The 13,688-nt window shown below is 44.1% G+C and overlaps 1 protein-coding gene across 4 annotated transcripts in view; it reads right to left on the bottom strand.

Annotated features, from left to right (window-relative positions):
* MYT1L (myelin transcription factor 1 like) overlaps positions 1-13,252 on the bottom strand; it is a 314,516-nt gene extending 301,264 nt beyond the window's left edge. For 2 of the 4 annotated variants that reach the window (XM_074861646.1, XM_074861642.1), the window contains exon 1: positions 5,908-6,574. The gene's annotated coding sequence lies outside the window, so the exon portion shown is untranslated. Of the gene's footprint in view, positions 1-5,907; positions 6,597-12,986 lie in introns of those variants that run through there. The other 2 variants (XM_074861644.1, XM_074861643.1) reach the window with 2 other exon arrangements.
* Positions 13,253-13,688: the final 436 nt, after the last annotated feature.

The raw sequence follows: 13,688 nt of genomic DNA, 5'->3' as shown, positions 1-13,688 counted from the left end.
GGCATACTAAGGTATGTGTTTCAGTGCCACTGGTTTTGCCTTTGCATGCAAAGAACTGATATTTAGTCACAGAAATTCTATCTGCCTGCATACATTTATGTATATTTAGGACACATTTATGAATACTGGGTGTGGCCTACTGTATCTTAATTTTTTTTTAAACTTACGATTGACAGTGCATATAGGAGTGTTGTTAAAATAAACTGGCTATTTGAAAGGCATTTTCTTTGCGCCCTGTCCCCTTATAGTTCGACACTATTCTAAGAGAGGGATGGAAGAACTGAAGAGAAGGGATGAATTCTTAGGGCTGTGAAAGAAAGTTAAAAACAAAAAAAAGAAAAACAGACAAGCAGAAGTAGCATATGCAAAAAAACCTACCTGAGCTTCCTTTGCTTTTCCAGCTGGTCTTCAGGTTCATGAAGTATCCCTGACTTCCATCCAGGTATGCCTCCTGACTCCTCTGTGTACGCCTTCTCAACAAACTTGCTGTCCATAGCCATTTCTGAGGTTCTTTTTCTTCTCTTTTTTGAGGTCTATGTCCAATGGTCATGGAGTTCTAATTTACTTTAGCATCAAATTCTGTATATTGATCAATAGAACTTCAGTTTTTCCACTCGCAGCTTCCTTTTAATTGAATGTTTGATTCTTTTTCCCTGCCGTGACATTGTTACTCATTCCTCTCATCACGGCCTCTGCATCTTTAACTTGCAATGCCCAAAAATCACCTTAGTTCTTGTGAGAATGCTGCAGCCTGGCCCGCACCTACTATCCCTGAGGACTGAAGTATGCTACCTTCCTGGAATAAGGAGGTCCAGTAACTCCAAACAGAGTAATGTCCTTAAGCTCAGATAGATCCAAACATGCATTTTAAAAGACTGAGAAAAATGTTTTTTCATCACTAGAAGCGATGAAATCTGGAGTTTGATGAAAACTGGAGTTTGAGATTGGGACCAGATTGGTCACAGCCAAAGGGTCAAAGGATTATGAAATTCTTGATGAATTTAGTAAACTTGTTTCTCTTAGTGAATAGGTAACATACCACCTGTGCAGGCATCTTACCACTGCTGGAACAGGCAACTATTCCTACATGTGAAGATAGTTTAACTTGACCTGCGTAAACTCTGGGTGTTTCCTAGCAAGACCTGGAACAGAATTTATCTGTGCACGTGCTGAAAAAACACAAGCGTTACTTTGTAGTGTCAACTCCAAGCCCAAGCAGTTTGTTTTGCGGATTTTTAAATCAAACTATGCTGCATAACCAAGACACTGCAGAAATACCATTCTGAATTTATAACAACTTGTCTTAGACATACCAAGAGCACTGTAATGATACACAGAAAATAAAAAGCCCTGCACTCAACCTTATCGTTTTCTATGACATAGTAGTTTTATTTCTTCCTCAATATGCACATACACAAAAAACAGTCCTGAATATTTATGCATGGGACGTGACAGCCACAATGTGTGCAAAGTTGTTATAAACATAGTTTCATATTTAAACATGGGCCTTCAGACAACAGAGGAATTGCTAGTATCTCTGAAAATGTTACTAAAACAAATAGCCAGTGCTGAAAATTAAGACATTTGATTTAACAACTAATTCTGGGGAAGGAGGTAAGAAATAAAGGGATGAGCCACTGACTCACAGTATCACAAGAGGCTTGGGGAACCCCTTTCAAGGGTATTCCTTACACAAGAGAGTGCCCTGCTGCAGCACTGGAAGGAATTCCAGAGCATCTACTCCAAAAGAAAGAACAAGCAGTCCCTACAGTTTATCCTCACAACAAACCTTGGATATCTTCTCTTTCTGCATTTTGGCTATTTTATTTCAACCAAGAAACTGTTCAGGAAGTGAAAAAGATGGACTAGGTTAAATGCTGTAACATGGTACTTATTCACACCACATTAGGCAGAGGAACACTAAAATTAGGCATAAAATTTTATTCCCTTGGTAGTATCCTCTGGTATTGGCTAGAGACAGGAGGAGAATTTCCCTTGGAAAATAAAGCAGGCTAATGATATGCAATATAAATATTGTGGCATTACATCTTTCAAGTAAGTATCACCATTTCTATCGAGAGGGGGGGAAGGGAGGGAGGAAGGGGAAACATCACCAGAGAGACTGGAAAAAAATAGCCATTCAGTGAGCAGTCTAAAGGCTCTTTTGTATGGTTACTATACTCTCCCTTACATTCTGTCTGTAAACAATCTTATTAATTACAAAAACATGAGAAAGTGAGATGTTTTCTTTTGATTTTACTGGAGCTGCATGAGAAATATGTTTGGCCTATCACTCTATAAAAAGATATTACAGGCCTGATCCAAAAGCTCATTGCTGTCTTACCTTTGAGGTCAGAAGAAGGCTCATGCAAAGCAGGAACAAAACAGCAGCCTTCTTAAAACCTATCATGAAAATAATTTTTAAAAAAATGCTGCTTTGCACTGATTCTCTTCACCACTGCACCTAGTGATGGACAGCACTTGCCAGATTCAGACTGGAACAGCTGAAGTTATGCCAAGTGAACATACATCCGCAGTATATACCATGCCCTTTTTAATCAACTTCCTGAATAAAAAATGCCATGCTGACATAAGGTATGAGAGATGTAGACTTTTAATACTTCACAAAATAATAGACCCCAGTGCTGGTTTGGTTGAAATCTGTGATCTTACAGATGTTCATGAGTTTGCCTGGTGCAGAGATATAATCAATTTGGTTATGATGGACCCTCAAGATACATAAAATCTATCCTGAATGAAACTGGTTTCTGAAACCAATTGCCCAGGCGCATTAGGCAGATAGGAGTTTCAGCAAACCAAAGGGTCTACTGGCAGATGCAACACTGATTTCTTAATGTTTACAACCAACAAACAGTTTTATACCAGACCTGATTTGATGGATCTCTATGGAGCACCCTGCAGCTTTGGTTACCTCCACAACCAAGTTGGCTAGTTTCATTACTTGGTGACCGTGTTCCACATCTGCAGCTTCAGTGCAAACATACTGAACTAGTATATACACTGCAAATCTGATCTGAAATCAGATTTTAAATTCAACCTAATAATATTTAGTTTTCCTTTTAAGGGATCAAAAACCCTATTGTGGTTTTCATCTGTCTGTCTCGACATCCTACTCCCCCTCCCAACACAAGACGTTTCCCCTTCATTTCAGTTTCATTACGTTTTGCTGCTTTTTCCTCTATGGTTAAAATAGGCAGAGTGGTTCTAATCAAAGTGAAATACCGTGAAGGGTTCTAAAGACATAATCTTTGTCAACAACCTACAAAAGCTCTGACTTGCTCTCCTTTTGACTTTTTAATCTAGGATACGTGAAGACGGTGATGCTATCTGGTCTGCACCCATTTCCATTCCATAGAAATCTGGCTGCACTTCTGTTTAAAACATCATTGATAATCTTATTAGGATTTCTCATCACTCCTCTTATGAGAAAGAAAGGGTCAGTAAGTAATCTACAGCCATAAAGTTTTCTTGTACTATACTATCAAGAACTTCACATCTTTATTGAAAGTTGATCAACATGATGCAAACATTTATCAAGTTCAGGCAAATCGGTATTAAAGTCAGTATTTCCATACAGATATTCAGTGTTGTATGTGTATTTAATATCAAAGTACATTTCCACCACCAAATTTCTCAACAAAACAATGACTGTCCTCAGAGTTGGTCAAGAAATAGGTTCTAACACAGAGAACTTTGTTTTATAAATGTGCTTGTGCAATGCACTTAAAAAGAAATGCCCATGCTGATTTCCCGTGGAAATGCTGATGGGAATTATATTTTCATTCTTTTGGAGTCCACATAAAAGCCTGACTGGTGCAGAAGAACAGTTTTCAAAACAGTACCTTTTTTGCCATTCATATGGCAAAGTTTCTATGCCTAACTCATAAATTGCCGTATATGTGTATGCATGTATATATAATCAAAATAATCCCTTCCATATCTTATTCATCTCCTCAACACAAAATTAAACAAAATAGAAAAGAACAGAAAAAAAAGAGGCCCTCAAAAATGGTCCTAAACAAATCCGGAGAAATAATACACCTCTGAATACACTGAAGTAGCTCCTCTTCTTTCTTAATTGTCTTTGTCTCCAAACACACAGTTGCTCAATTCTATAATATGTAAAATACAAGTCTGTAGAGTAAAACACCAAAGTCATACTATGAACCAAGAACTACTACGATAAAACTGATGCCCTTTCTGAAAATGTGGGCATATAACTGAATATTTGAATCGAAAACAAAGAAACCACTGCAAATGTTCAGTATTTAACTATTGCCCTTGTTGGTTAAAATAAGGGGGGGGGGGGGAGAACATTCACTCTCCAGAAAGTTCAGGCTGTAAAATACATACAAAATTCAATCTACTCTTAGATTAGTTTAAAATGTACCAAATTCTGCATTTACTCATTGTTATTGTTTACTCTTCTCTTTGTTCCACTTGATAAATCCATGTAGTTTTTAGAAAAATATAATCATTACTTTTTTTCCCGGTGAAAAACCCTGTTTTATTGCATACAGCCTTACATCACTCTGTATTTCTAATGTTAGAAGTGTTATGTTGCCACCTCAATTGTTTTTAAATGTGTCACATTGAAAACAAGTATAAACATATATATTCACCAGACTACACCACAGCAACGAAGTTTAACCTTATCATTCCAAACTTGAAGAACCTTGATAAATCATCAGGAGTACCTGATAACTGCCTACTAAGGGTTAACAGTTTGCTCAATTTTTTTTTTTTTTTTTGTTTGCAGAGTGACATGACAAAGACTTTTATTTGTCTGGTAATTTTTGAAAATAAACTACCACAGAAAACTGAAATGTCAATTAAAATTAAAAAAGGATAGTGGTAAAAACTAAATATCATTTGGAACTGTATGCTGTTGTTCTCCAAAACTACATAATTAAAGGTAACAAAAACCCCACACCTCTCAAATTAAAGCAAATCAAATCATTCATTAAACTGTTCTATAATAGTCACAAGAACTATGTAAAGACAATTAAAGGATAATAATTTCTACTTAACCCTAACCTTAACTGCAGTTTCAAAATTAGGTCAGTTAAAATGAAAATCACCATTTTTATGGAGATTAAGAATCATTAAAATTGGATAAAAATATTCCTAAATGACTACAGGAAAAAAGCAAATGTAACTAAATGTTAAAGCCCCCCATATTTTATATACAGCATCAGAATTATATAAGAAATGCCTATCAATGGATGCTCTGTTCGAGAAGTGGGATTCCAGTCTGACTCAGTGTTCTGATCTGGCAATAAAATATGTAATTCAAAGATAGCTTGTTTATTTTCCTCTTTTCTTTTCTCCTTTCAGTAATGCAGCCTTTATAAGGTGTCCACCTATATAACAGAGAAATTTGGAGCTGAGAAAATCACTAGTAATTTGTCAATCAATAACTTCAGTTTTTGCATTACTGGTGAGTTTGTGCTAAATAAGCATTTTTTTTTTCCTTTCAGCCAAGAAAATGCATACCACACCAATCAAAACTAATCACCTCTGGGCTTTCACTGAAACAGTAGTTGCCAATTTTACAGGTCTGCCCACATTGTTCTAGAAAATCGGAAGCAGAAATCTGACATTTCCAGCAGTCGTTATTAAAACAACAACCACTGAGACTCGATCCCGTTTTCACTGGAAGCAATGTCAAACTCCCCGTTGACTTCAGGGAGAGCAGGATCGGGCCCTGAGCTGCTCAGCCTCCTCCAGCTCTATGCACAGGAGGATGTCTTGAGGAGCCAGGGTGGGAAGAAGCAGAAAACCCAGCTATTCCTTTGTTAACTGCCCAAAGAGTTGAACTTTCCATCACTTTGTGAACAGCAAAGTACCCTGCAAACAACCACGGTGATAAAAGGACATATTTACCTGGAGGGAACAGCAAAAGGAAAGCCGTAGAATTGCAACACAAAGTAGTCCAAATGAATTATCTACGCATGCAGTCCGAACGTGCACCTTCAAGTAGGCCACAGTCTGTCAAGCAGTCGTCTCGGCACCAGCCACCCTGCCTTCCATCTTACGAGATTCACCCAGAAAACTGACAAACCTGCTCCACGACAACAAAACTCTCCTAATGCTTTTGAACGCCCACCATTTGTTCTCCATTCATCCAATCAACTTTCCACTGCACATCTTCTCCTGCGACTGAGGCTCAGAGGCAGGATCCCTTCTCATCTGTATGCTAATTATTTTGCCACATGGACAAAAGTAATAATGCTTTCAGACAGGAAACCAACGGGCCTGAAGTCGAAGGCAGAAATTAATAAGTTGCCACCACTGAACGCTGAGAAGACGGGCATGCGTGCAGCTCTGTGGCTGACGGATCAGCTGTAACCTCCATTTAAGCGCAGCAGCGCGGCGCGGGGCCGGCGGCAGCCGAGGCGGCGCAGCATGCATCCAGCCCGGGTTCCCTCCGAGACCACATCCCTGCCGCACAACAGCAGCCGTGGCAGATTGCTGACTTACCCCGCCTCAGCCCGCATCCTTTAAGCGGCGCGGCGCGACGCACCCCCGCGCTCCCGGCCCCGCCGCCCGGGTGCCGCTGCCGCCGCGGCCGCGCAGGCCCAGCCCCCGCCGGCGCGGCAGGAGGCGGGCAGGGCCGGGGCCGCGCTCCGCGCCCTCCCCGGCGCCCCGGGCCGGGCTCCCCGGCGGCGTGGGGCGCCGCGCCGGCGCTGTATTCCACCGAATAGAGGGGAAAGCAGAAACGCCGCAGCCGCCCGCGAGGGGAGACCGCTAAAAATACTCCCCTGCCGCTGCTGCTGGCGTAAAATGGTGTCTCCGTTACGGAACAGCAACACCCCCCCCCAAAAAAACACCCCAAAAATTAGGCCTCTAAATGTATCTGTAAAAGGAAATAATGACTGGAAACCATCACTGGTTTACCGGTGGGGTACCACTCCAGGCTTTACAGAGTTAATTCGGCGGGATTGCTGAAGCCTCGCTTATTTTACCTGCTCACACCATCTGAAACAAAAGAAATGAACTATTTCCAGAGGAAAGGATTAGCAGCCTTCCACCATCGGTAACCTGCGCCGCTCAACTTTGTGTGACCAACTGCCGAACACAAACAAGGGCTCGCAGCACGCAAAAAGGGCCAGATTTGCACGTGCCCCTTAGCAGCGTTTTCCCCAGCAATCTGACGTGGATTTTGTGGCTCTTGCTGTCTCCGCTTAGCCAGGGCCGGCGTTACTAAACGTGTCACACAGACAATAACCGGCAAGAGGCACCTCTCCGCCTTGCAACGCTGCTGCGGAGGCTTTCCGCCGCCGTGCGCCCGCCCCCGGGCAGCCCCCTGCGGGACTCGCCCCCGGGCAGCCGGATGCCCCTGCGACGGGAGCGGGCTGCCAGCGGGGAGTCACTCCGTTTAAACCCGTCCCCGAAATGTCATTTCGGTAGCAGCGTGACAGGCTGTGAGCTCTATGCGGGGGCGGCGGCACCCCCCGGCATTGGCACGGTTCCGCACCCCGCCGCGGCCTCAGCCCCGCCGTGCCCCGGCCCCTGCCCCGGGCACCGCCGCGCCCGCCGCCCGCTGCCCGCCCTCAGCGGCCGTTCCCGCGGGCGGGCTGCGTGTCCTATGGGAAGGACCTTGGCTAGAGCACACATAGAGCCCACACGCCCTCCCTGTACACACACACGCGCGCCTGCCGGTTTCGTTGCCCTCCTTATTGCCATTGTGCTGCTGCAGCCCCCTCCTCCCGCATCCCTCCCTCCCTCCTCCTCCCTCCCTCCCTCCCTCCCTCCCTTCCCTCCGCGGCTCGCCCTGCGCGGTGATGCTCGGTGCGGGCAGCCCCGCGGCTGGCAGGGCACCGCGGGCAGACCCTGCCGGCCGCGACTCAGGCGGGGGAGACTGACCCGAAAGTCACAAGGAACACCCTCCTCCAGCCCGGGGAGGTAATCCCGCCCGAGCCCGCTGCCTGACGTGTGGAGGCCAGACACGTCGGTGACCGCGGCGGTTCCCCTTCCTTCCCCCCGCCGAGCCCTGCCAGGAACCGCTCCGCGCTCGGCAGCGCACGCGGGTCTCCGCGCACCAGCCCTCCGCGTCCCCAGCCGCCACAGCAGCTCCACGGCCACGCTCCGATGGCAGGAGAGGGGCTTGGGGGGGGGGGGGGGGCGCGTTTGTCACAGGGATTCAGAGGACAGCCAGCCTGCTGGGAAAGGGACTAACAATAGCAGAGCCCTCACGACTTCCACGCTTTCGGTGGAAAACGCAGTGTTTCCCTCAGAAAGCAAAAAAAGGACTTACGTGGCTCTTCCCCCGCCCCCCATCTCCACCTCGCTCGTGGTTTGTTTTTTTGTTGGGTGGGTTTTTTTTTTCCCCTTACATTTTCTCTGTCATCTCTGATTACATCTCCCCGCACTCGCAGGGCTCCCCCGAGGCCGAGGCGCGGAGCCCTCGGGAGCGGCGCCGCGGCCGGGCCGCAGGTGCGGGGGGGAGCGCGGAGGGCGCCGCGCAAGGGCGGGGGGGGGACGGGGGGGGAGGGGGAGCGGCTCTGCGGGGAGAAAAGCCTCCTCGTAGCGGGGATGGAGAGCTACCATGTTTGCGTCGTAGCGAGGGCATGTCAGTTTGGGTTTTTTCCACCCAGATCAGTGTAGCCTGAGAAGCACCCGCGCAGCTAGTGACGAAAGGGACCATTTGTAAGTGTATAGGGGTGCCTACACCCCTACAGACGGACCTCAGCGTCTTCTCACCTAAGGTTTTACATGCAGAATCTTTGGACAACCGCATTCGCTTTGCAAAAATCAAGGCTTGGCTTTTCCCTCTGCTAAAGCTAACCTCCTTATGTTAGATGCTGGCTAGCCTTAGTAAGATAGTGAAGGCGACTATGTGGCACACATATCATGGCAGGTGTTTTCAAAACTTTTTGAAGGCGATTTAGCTGGAAAAAACCTCATCATCTCGTCCAGATTTCGGGATGACACAAAGAAATAGCCCGGTGCTTCTCCCACTGAAGACAAAACCAATACTTGCTTTAATCGGGGCAGAATGTATATAAATCCTGTATGGTGAAAGTTAAGGGGGGAGGGGGCGGGGGGGGGCAACTGCATAAATTAGAAACATTTACAAAAAGACCGGTGTGGAAAAAAAAAAAAAAAAAAAAAGACCGGTGATTCATTGGCCTAATTATCCTCCATAAGACGTTAGGGTATGGGTTTAATGTTGTGGGTTGGATTCTCCCTCCCCCAGCCTGTGTCTCGTCAACGCGCATTATCCATGGGGAAAAGGAGATGCAGGTCATGTTTAAACAGCGTTAATGAGAGCACAGTATTTTTCCTGAAGGTTAAGTTAGCCAGGTTAGCAAATTTATGGTAAAGCATGCTTGAAAACCTTCCATTTCTTTTACTTTCTCGCTGGTAGCAGTTTCTAACGAGACTTGAAACATTAGACAAACACAGAAAACAGAATTCAAGCATCAGACGAACCCACTACTGTCAATAAGGGAGTACAATTTCAGCTTGACAGGAGTATTACAAGAATATACCCGCTAACGAGCAGCCTTAATTGGCCTGCATATTGTGGCTGTCACTGTTAAAACCTGTTCCTATACAGTCCTATTTTATACATCCTTTAAACGTATAGTTCTCTAAAGCAGTTAAGGAGACAATACTTTACTCACTGGGCTTTTGATTTTGGGTGGGAAAGAAATGGGAAGAAAAGGAAATGAAAAGAAAATAGGAAACCCTGTTAAGAATATGGTATCAGTGACTGAAAAACTACGTGAAAGTCAAATGTATAGTAAAAAAAAAAAAAAAAAAAAAAAAGCAACAGACTTCTTCGGTTTCAGTGCACTTTGTCAGTTTTGAACGTAAATTATTATTTATCCATAGATTGCAATGGCTGCAGAGGTTTCCCTGACATCTACTACACTGAAATCTTTTAAAATGTAGCGTGTTCTCTAACAGATCCCACCTTTTCCTCAGCAGAACACTTTGTCTTTAAAGTATTTTTTAATTTAGTGATTTGCAGGAGTTCACTGCTCGTCCTGGCAAATCCTTCACACAATAGAGTTTAATGTGTGGCTTCAGTTTCCAGTACAGGGTCATGCTCATAAAGAATACAAATGAAAGAGAAGATATTAAAAAAAAAAAAAAAAGTTACTGCGCATGTGCAATTGGCAGTTATTAAACGATAACAATGTAACTTCTAGATAATAAAAGTAAAAATACTAAATAGGGCAGAGCAGATCATGCCCTAATGCTATGTAAAGTGCCTTACTTAAAGAAGTTATTCCTAGTCTGATTTAAAACCGCCTAACCTGCACATCTGACTATAAAATACTGTTGCAACTGAGGACTGCAAAAGTCGTTTATACGTATCATGAAAACTTGAAAAGATCTTCCAGATCAAGCTTCAATCAATAAAATGCTTCCTATTGTCAAACTCCGGAAAACGGGAATTTGCGGTGCAGACGCAGGAAAGACCCTAGGCACAGTGGTGCTGGTGAGGGCAAACGTAATTTTGAGGTGCTGAGCTGGACACGTTGTTTATGTGCACAAAAGAGGAGATACACGAAAGCATTTAGCTCAAACAAGCGCTCTTTTGCTAGGAAGAAAAAGTCTGGCTAAGTACGGCAACACCTGTAATGTCCCTCACGTCCTGAGAGCTCAATTGCACGGCTGCAGGGAAGTACTGCTTCAACTGCCCTGCCCCGTGGCTCTCCGAGAAAACAAACCGGCGGCGAAGGCAGCTGTTCAAAGAAAGGACGAAGGATCTAAAGGCAGAGGTCCGATGCTTTACCCCCGCCGTCTTCCCATCGCCTAATGAGGAGGCATAAAGCCTCTCCAGCCTTGACCCGGCTGAGCAGAGCCATCAGGGCGATGAAAGCGGGTGTCACCCCGCGGCGGGCGGGCGGGCGGCGGGCGGGCAGCGGCGGACAGCTCCCGGTGCTGAACGTCGCGGGCCGGCCGCCGGCACAACGCCTCCGCCCGCCGCCCCCGAGCCAGCGCCGCCGCGCCGAGGGGGGCGGCGAGAGCCCGGCTGAATGGCGCTGCCTGCGGAACAATGGCAGCCAACTCCAAATCCTGCTATAATCACATTAATGAGATTAATCAGTGAATTAGCAGCAGTCAAATGTCAGGGTGGCAAGGAGGGATCCGACCAAGCTCGGTAATTAACTTGGGGGGGGGGGGGGGGGGGGCAGGGGAAGGGAACCGGCTGTCTTCTCTGTTAGGCTTTTCCCGAAGTTTACCAGGTTTTATTCAGCAGCCTCTGGAAGATGCTGACAATTCAAGTGGAGGGGGGAGGAGGGGAGAAGACGGAGACCTCAACCTTTGCGTGCCGTAAGACAGCCTGCTAATACACAGTACCCCGTTACTTCCAGCTGACGTCCACTGAGGAAAGCAGCACCGCTGCAAAGCACCCAGCCCCACCGCCAGAGCTGCACCGGACTGAACTCTGAGGCTGAAATTAGGTCTGTGACCTAACTTCCACCGCAAATTCCAATAGGCATGATAAATATGGCGGATGCCAAAGGAGCACTCAATCTTATTCCTTTTTAAAAATCTACAAGAAAGATACTCTTTCTGAAATCGGAGGGGTAGGAGAAAAGAGACCCCTTTAAACAACTATCGGCAATAGATTATCACGACAAGTTACTGCTAGATCTGTTGCAAAGTGTTTTCTAAAACAAACAAAAAATAAAAAACAAAAAAAAAAGAGGGGGGGAATTTTAATCAAGTAATTTAGAGTAAGTTACTTAATGTAGACAAGTCAGAGACCTGGTCTCTAGCTGACCTCAATAAAAGTGAAACTTCTCTCCACCTGAAATTCAGCACCCACGACCATTTCTCCGTTGCAAGTACGAAATATAAAAAGAGATTCCCCGTAGATTAGAAATAAAATCCAAGTGTATTTATTTGCAAGAAAGAGAGTACTGCATATCTCCTTTGATATCTCTAAAAGGAGTATCGTCAACCATGTAAAGCATTTTTCATGTAAAAACTCTACTTTTATGCACACACTACTTCTGCAGAAAACAAAAAAAAATGTTTTAAAAAACCTCCTCTTTGCATAGATAAGGCTGTGCACGTTGTTCAGCACTCAGAAGAAAATGGCATGCCTCTGTTCCATTAAGTTTAATCTTTGTTAGTGACAAATAAAAGAAGCAAACCTGTGTAATGTCTCTTCCATCAGAGACTGTAATTTCTTTTTTACTAATATAACACGTTTTCTTTTATACTCTTCAGTTACTTTTTAGCACTAAATTAATAAGATTAACAAATTTGCACTAAAAGTACATGGACTAAAGTCATACTTATCTGAACTATTTTAAAATTTAAGTATAGAATGTGACGTTTTCAGAGAGTTAACTGAATTAACCATCCCTTATTTACAAAGCTTGTTCTCTTTAAAGAAGAACTATTATAGATACGAAACATTTAAGATAGTGTTCTTTCAAAATACTACTCTTATATGAGTGTTCCCCTTTAAAGTACAAATCCACTTTTCAAATGTAGTTTCAGTGTAAAAACATAGTATCTTATAATCTTTTATTTAATTGTACTCGGCTGTCAGGAGACTTGAGCTTTCCAATCTGTGAAGTTTTTGTCTCGGGTTCTCCATATCAAACAAGTACCGTCCAACATGCAGCAAGTTTATATAAACAACAACATGCTTAATGCATGCAACATTATGCGTTCATATAGTAAACACACACTTTAGGATTTTTTATCAGCTATTCTACAGCCCAAATTCGGCTGCACAACAGTATTGCCAGAAGAACTTGAAAAGAGCAAACAATGGACATTTAAGTACAAGCTACAGAACGACTGCAAAAATCACAATAATCTTTCCAGTTAGCTACAAGAATCAACCCCCACCCTTCACAAAACACAGCCCACACCTGCACCGTTAACCATTTACAAGTTAAACATAAGCAAGACATTTCAGCATGGTTAAGAAACACCCTGGCTTACTACAACTTTGAAAGGATGAGGAGTAAGAAGCATACCACAGAGACCCAGAAAAGGCTGCTTTTTTCTTCATTGAACACTGAAAAGATACCCCATGTTCCAGGGAATTTAAAAAAAAAAAAAAATATATTAAAATACACCCACCAACACTGAGTAAAAAAAATCAGGGGGGCTTCAAGAAGACTGCAGGGAAAAAGCTCTCACTCTCTTTAGTGTGGAGAAGCTTAGGGGGAAAAAAATGTCGCCCTGGCAGGAATGACAAATGCAGTAGGATAGGCTAGCAGGCCTGAGGGATCTGTTTTACTTCCACATACATCCTCTAATGCACGCACTCCCACTCATCCTCTCGAGATGCCTTTTTTTTTTCCTCCACTTTTTTTTTTTTTCACCAGCTCCAAATCCCCGGCATATGACCTTCTGTTAAATAGATAAAAAAAAATTTGCTTATCAGTCATGCAAATGAGGCTGAATTCATTTTCCACAACAGATGGCCTCATAGATAATGATGATGGAAGAGAGAAAATTGAATGTCTCTCACAAGGTGGTCATGGCAACCGAGAGCAGAATAATATCAATAATAAGCTCACTGCATAATAAGGTTGTCAATCCCACAAATCAAAGTCTCCAGCTAAATCAGGTATCCCACCCCCAGCTAGTTATCAGGTAAATAGAGAAATAGAGAGCGTCCTTTTTCTTTTTAAACGAGGAGCTGTGAAAAGAAATGGTAGCTCCAGCGATTG

The sequence above is a fragment of the Strix uralensis genome, chromosome 3, assembly GCF_047716275.1.
Source record: "Strix uralensis isolate ZFMK-TIS-50842 chromosome 3, bStrUra1, whole genome shotgun sequence".
In the NCBI taxonomy this organism is placed as follows: Eukaryota; Metazoa; Chordata; class Aves; order Strigiformes; family Strigidae; genus Strix; species Strix uralensis.
This window is presented reverse-complemented; position numbering and strand designations above follow the sequence as displayed.